This window comes from Chlorocebus sabaeus, chromosome 14 (assembly GCF_047675955.1).
Source record: "Chlorocebus sabaeus isolate Y175 chromosome 14, mChlSab1.0.hap1, whole genome shotgun sequence".
Taxonomy (NCBI): domain Eukaryota; kingdom Metazoa; phylum Chordata; class Mammalia; order Primates; family Cercopithecidae; genus Chlorocebus; species Chlorocebus sabaeus.
In genome coordinates, this window is record NC_132917.1 from 11,738,719 (window position 1) to 11,744,718 (window position 6,000).

Here is a 6,000-nt window from a genome sequence, read left to right on the forward strand (position 1 = left end):
TATCCAGGAAGAGACTTCAAGTAGACAATGGATATGCCACTCTGATTTTCACAGGAGAACTCAGGACTGTCAGTAGACATTTGGGCGTGATTAGTACACAGATGGTGATGAAAGCCACAGGGCAGGATGAGCCCAGGGAGAGACTGAAGGGAGTAGAGAAAATCCAAGGTCCAAGGACTGTCCAGGTGTCCCTCCCGAGAAGAGGCCTTCCCTACCCTGATAATACCCATCATTTTTACCCCCAGGTAGACCAGACCCTCTCTGTGTGGCACCCTCACAGGACACAATATTCTATCACTGCACCTGCCCCACTTCTGTGCATAATTTCCTTAATGTCTGTCTCCAACCAGGCATAAGCTCCTAGATCTCCTAATGCTTGGCATTGCATCATCTGCATAGTAGGCACTGCAATGACTTTTTCTTTCTTCCAGTGCTTTATTGTTGAGTATAATACTGAAGTACAAAACACCACTCAGACAGACATAATGGCGACTGTTGCCATCAATGCCCACTCCAGGTACTCTTCAAATTGGCCACCAGATGGAATAAGAGGGATCGTCCTTGGAGAATCTGACTAGTAAGAAAACAGAGTGGAGAAGAGAACAGGCAAGAACTGTGTCTATTGCCCCTGCTGGTCAATTTCTCTTTCCCCTTTTCCACCTCTTTCCCCCTTGCCTCAATTTTTGTCCTTCCTTTCTTTCTTTCTCCCTTTATTTTGCTGACTTTTTATAGTTTTCAGTCTACTGGGTTTTTGAAACCAAAATAACATATTCACATAGTTTTAAAAGTCGAAGATTTTTACCAGAAGACACACAAAATCCACATGGCTGGTCCTACTTGCCCCCCTGCCCCACGCCCCTCCTGATTCTCATTTTCAACCCTTTCCCCTGTTTATTCTGGAATTTACTTATGTATTTCTAAGCAAAATGAACATACTACAATATTTTGATTAATGAAATTTAAGCATTCCTTATTGACTTATGATGCCAGATGAAGTTTTTGTCTTTCATATGTGCTTTTTCCCATCCCTAAGCCTTGTAGTATAAAAATATCATGTTTTTTAAAAATTTCTATAACTTTTGGCCTTTCCTGGAGTTGAAATGCTCCATTTTTCATGGTGCATTATTTTTTCAAATTATTACTAACTCCTTCCTCAGCCCCCAAAAAATGTTATGGGAAAAAAATCTCTGTAATATTTTCCACATTGTTAAATATATGTCTCCTTTTTTCCTCCTGGAAACCCTCCCACTGAAGTGCTCTCCCTGTATGTTCTGGTCTAACAGGGCTGCTCTGACCCCCAACAAGCCATCATTCTGGAATCTTCTCTGCTTTTCTCCTTCATTGGAGGCCCTGTGTCCCAGATCCCAAATGGATTGTTCTTAATTTTTTTTTTTTGTGGTATTCATCTTTCATGAGTGGCAACAGTCTACCATTCTGAAGACATTAGTTATAGTGCCTGTGAAATTTTCTTCTGTTTCCTGAATTACCTCAATCATAATAGTAACTCCCCAAATTTTGTTTGTTTGCTTTGGTTTCTATTGGCGACTTCCCTCAAGTGTCTGGTAATACTTTTTATCTGTTTATATGTAAGGGAGATGTACTAAAAAGTTATGGGGTTGGGAGGTGCCTGTGCAGGGTGGCAAGTGTCTGCGTCTGTCTGTGGGTGGGTGTAGTTATATGAGTGTGGGTCTGTGTCTGTGGGGTGTATATGGGTGTGTGTGGGGTGTCTGTGTTGTGAACATGGTGGGTGTGGTTGTGTTTTTGTGGGGTGTGCAGGTCCTGTTAGCCATGGGCTCTGCTGCAGGCAGTCTGCATGTCCCTGCAACATCAGCACCTGCAGCTTTCCTCTCTGGGGTTGTTTGGTCTTTGCAGAGAGGCTGCCTGGCCTTGTGGCAGGAGGTGGAGCTTGTGGTGAACTGCCTGTCACATGCCATAGTTGGACCAAGGAAGCAGCCGAGGAGCCCCACCGCTCACTGTACAAGTGCCCCCAATACCTAGTTTTATTCTAGCACCTTGTCCTGCCTCTTCTCCCCAACTCCAGGACAATGTACCTGCCATTAGCCACTCCAGTACCCATATCTTAATTTGCCACTCTCTACAGAATCATTCCCATCATCATAGAAATCTGCTGTGATGTGTCCTATCAGCGTAAAACCAGCCTCAACTCATATTCCTCTCCGTGACCACCCATTTCTCTGCTTCCCTTTATGGCCAAATCCTTGGACGAGATGACTCTATAGTCCACCCTTCCAATCCATGGGTTTGATATCTGTGGATTCAACCAAGCATGGGTCACAACTATTTGGGAGAAAAACTGTATCTTTACTGAACACATACAGACTTTTTTTCTTATCACGATTTCCTAACCCATATAGTATAGCAACTATTACCATGGCATTTACATTGTATTAGGCATTATATGCAATCTAGGGATTAAAGTACACAGAAGATGTGCATAGGTTAAATTAAAATACTATGTCATTTTATCCTGGGGGCTTGATATCCATGAATTTTGAGATCCACAGGGGTCCCGAAACCAATCCACCGTGGACACCAGAAGCTGACTGTCCTTGCTTTCCCCCCTTCCTCCCTTTCCTTCCCTCTCACACCCACTTCAAGCTGACCTTTGGCCCCCACTCCAAGGTACCCACTCAGCGTCTTCAATGAACTCCAAGGGACAGAGTCAAGAAGTTTAGTCTCCATCTTACTTCGCCCAATAGTCAGAGAGGAATTTGGTCATGATTTGTCTCTTGCTCCTTCCTCAAAGTCTGGAAGACATTTCCCCCAGGGAACAGGGAAAACAAGGCAATGGAGGGGCAGCAGTGTGGCTGGAGGACTGGCTCTGAAGTGCAGCAGGGATGCTGTTGAGGGATGGACAGGGCCACATCATGAACCAGGTGGCCTGGCCTCATTTCCCATGCACTTGGTGGCCACTAAAGGGAGAAGGAATGCGGAATGGCAGAGTTGGGTGATGCTTTAGAGGGATCACCCAGGTGGTGGTGGTGGTGACAGATGGGAGGGGCTGGGCAGGAGCAAGGAACCTTTCCTGAAGACCCTCCAGGGGCTCAGAATGGAGAAACTGAAGGTCCAAACAGGCAGTGACATGGGCATGAAGGAGGGGAGCTGAGGAGAGCTGGGGAGGAAGCTGGGATCACTTCCATTACAGAGTCCAGCAGCCCAGAAAGACAGAGCCAGCTGAGGCCTGCATGGAAGTCCAGGGGTCCACCTGAGGCAGGTTGAGTGGTTGACCCCTGAGGAACAGCCAGCTAGTGGCCAGTGAGGCAACATGTTCAGTCAGAACATCCTCATTGTTCCAAACAAGGCGACAGGAGAAAGGCAGCTCCTGCTGGAGAAGCCGCTGGTGAAGGTCCACTCTGCAGAGCTTCAGAATGGTGCCAGCCCCTCCAGGCTGCTCATCGCCCATTTCCTGCCCTGTCAGCCAGCCTTGGCTGCCCTTTCAAGGACACGTGAGGCCATAGGGAACAGGGAGGGCCAATCTGCGTGGTGAGGTGACCCCTGACACACGCCGAGGTCTCCCCTGTGCTGGGAGGCTGGAGGGCATCTCTCGGCCGCTCTGTGGTCCCCAGAGCACAGCTCTAAATGCCCATGTGCACCCAGTGGGCTTCTGATCTCACCCCTTCCCATGCCTGGCTCAGTGGGCACCTGGCTGTCTTCCCACCTATAGAGAGGTAGGTGCAGCGCCTCATTTGGCCTCAGACCCAGGTGTGATCTCCATACCAGCTCTTCTTGTATTTTTCCAGAGTGAATAGGGGGTGTTGACAACTTGTCCAGATGAGTGAAACTGACATTTGCTTCCTATGTACCTGTTTATTCTTTAAAAATTTTTTATTGTATTTTTAATTAACAAAGGAAAAATGAATATATTTATGATGTACAACATGATGCGTTGATATTTATATGCTTTGAGGACTGTGATAATGTACTATATTCTTTAAAACTGCTAAGAGAGTAGATTTTATTTATTTGGTTTTTTTGTTTGTTTTTGTTTTTTTAAGATGGAGTCTTGCTCTGTCACCCAGGCTGAAGTGCAGTGGCATCATCTCAGTTCACTGCAACCTCCACCTACCAGGTTCAAGCGATTCTCATGCCTCAGCCTACTGAGTAGCTAGGATTACAGGTGTGTGCCACCACGTGTAGCTAATTTTTGTAGTTTTTTTTGGTAGAGATAGGCTTTCACTATGTTGGCCAGGCTGGTCTCGAACTCCCGACTTCAGGTGATCCGCCTGCCTTGGCCTCCTAGAGTGCTGGGATTACAGGCGTGAGCCACCATGCCCAGCCGAGAGTAGATTTTAAATGGTCTCATCAGAAAAAAAGGGTAAGTATATGAGGTGAAGGATATATTAATTAACTTAATCATGCTGCAGTGGATACATTCATCAATGGCTGTTAATTCTCTTATGTTTATATGCATTGCAATTGAGGAATGGAGGAGGAATCATTGATATTTATGGCACATTTTGGCTGGAAATCTTTGAGAATACCCCTTGTGAATTTTGCATGAAAAGGAGATTCTCAGGGTGGGGAGCTGAGCCTTGATTTGCAGGATCTCCAGGCTCATTTGTTCTGCACAGGATGCAGCAGGTTGTGTCCCATCAGAATGACAGCTGCAGCTGATTCTGGTGAGAGAGATTAAGAACAGAGCACCTTCTGCATCTCATCAGAAGGGATTCTTAACCTGGGTTGTATATTAAATTAACTGGGGGCGGGGGCCAATTTAAACAATTACTGATGCCCAAGTCCCAGCCCAAACCAATTGAATCTGGGTCTCCATCTACGCCCTCCAAGTGGGGTCAACTTGGAGTGTGTACATCATAAAAACTCCGATTGTCATTGTGGATTTGAAAGACAGACTGTGGCTTCAACCACAGCAGCATGATGGTGGATTTTATCTATAAAAGGATAAAGACCTTTGTGGGCTGAAGGGAAGAGGTTGTTTTACAAGAGATATTCCATCTTCTTGAGTAATGCACGGGAAAACCCACAGTGGAATCATCAGGAAGCAAAACGCTAAAAATAAATGTGGCATGCTTCTCCGATAGGAGAGTAGGGACAGATCTTGATATTTGCTTCAGCATGGGGGTGCCAGGACCACCTGGGAAGCCAGAAATGAAGAGATTGTAAGAGGCAGAAGGGAGCCCCTAATGAGATGCAGAGACTTCACATTTCTCAAGTTTGCTGGAGGACTGAAGCCAGCGTCTGGAGGGCAGGCAATCTGCAACTATCACCATGAGCCTCCTCAAAGATGAAGACTGTCTGTTGAATTTGTATTTATAGATAAAATATACCAAACAATTGGCAGAACTTGCTGGTATGCTAGCGAAGCAGGAATCATACATATCTAACTTTTCCATACATTTGCCACTTATTTTCCTTCTTTCAGAAATTCCTTAAATGTCCGTCATGGTGTTAGGCTGGCGTCTGAACCATATTACGAATTGGTCCTGCCATCATGATTGCACTTGTAGTAACTTTTCTAAGGGCTTGAAATTTGCTTGAGTTTTCTAAATTTTATGGGTGAGGGGATGGTAGTGAGAGAATCTTGTGGTTGTTATTGGCGTCTCGGAAAAGTGGGGCCCAGGAAGACTTGGGATTGGATTTCCAGTCCTTTGCAGATGCCAGAATAATCCTGTCCATTGAAAAGTGGTTTGGGAAGCAGTGTCTTCAGGAGAAATCCATCTGAAATCTACTTTCACCAGGAACCCCTCTCTCTAACACTGAGCAGAAAGGGAAATTTGAAAAGAGAATTATTTTTACCTCAATTTATTTGGACTTTAATTCCTATGTGGAAATCTAAAAACGAGAAAGAATCGAATGTCCATATTTGCGCTCATTCTTCAGTGTGTATTTGGGTGCTCTATACGATCTCTCCAGGGCCATAATAGACCACACTGCTGAACTTACGTACTGTGTATAATAGAATAGGGGTACATTTCAGAACAGGGTATAATGTAGCCTTGGAGCTAATTTACAAAATATCCT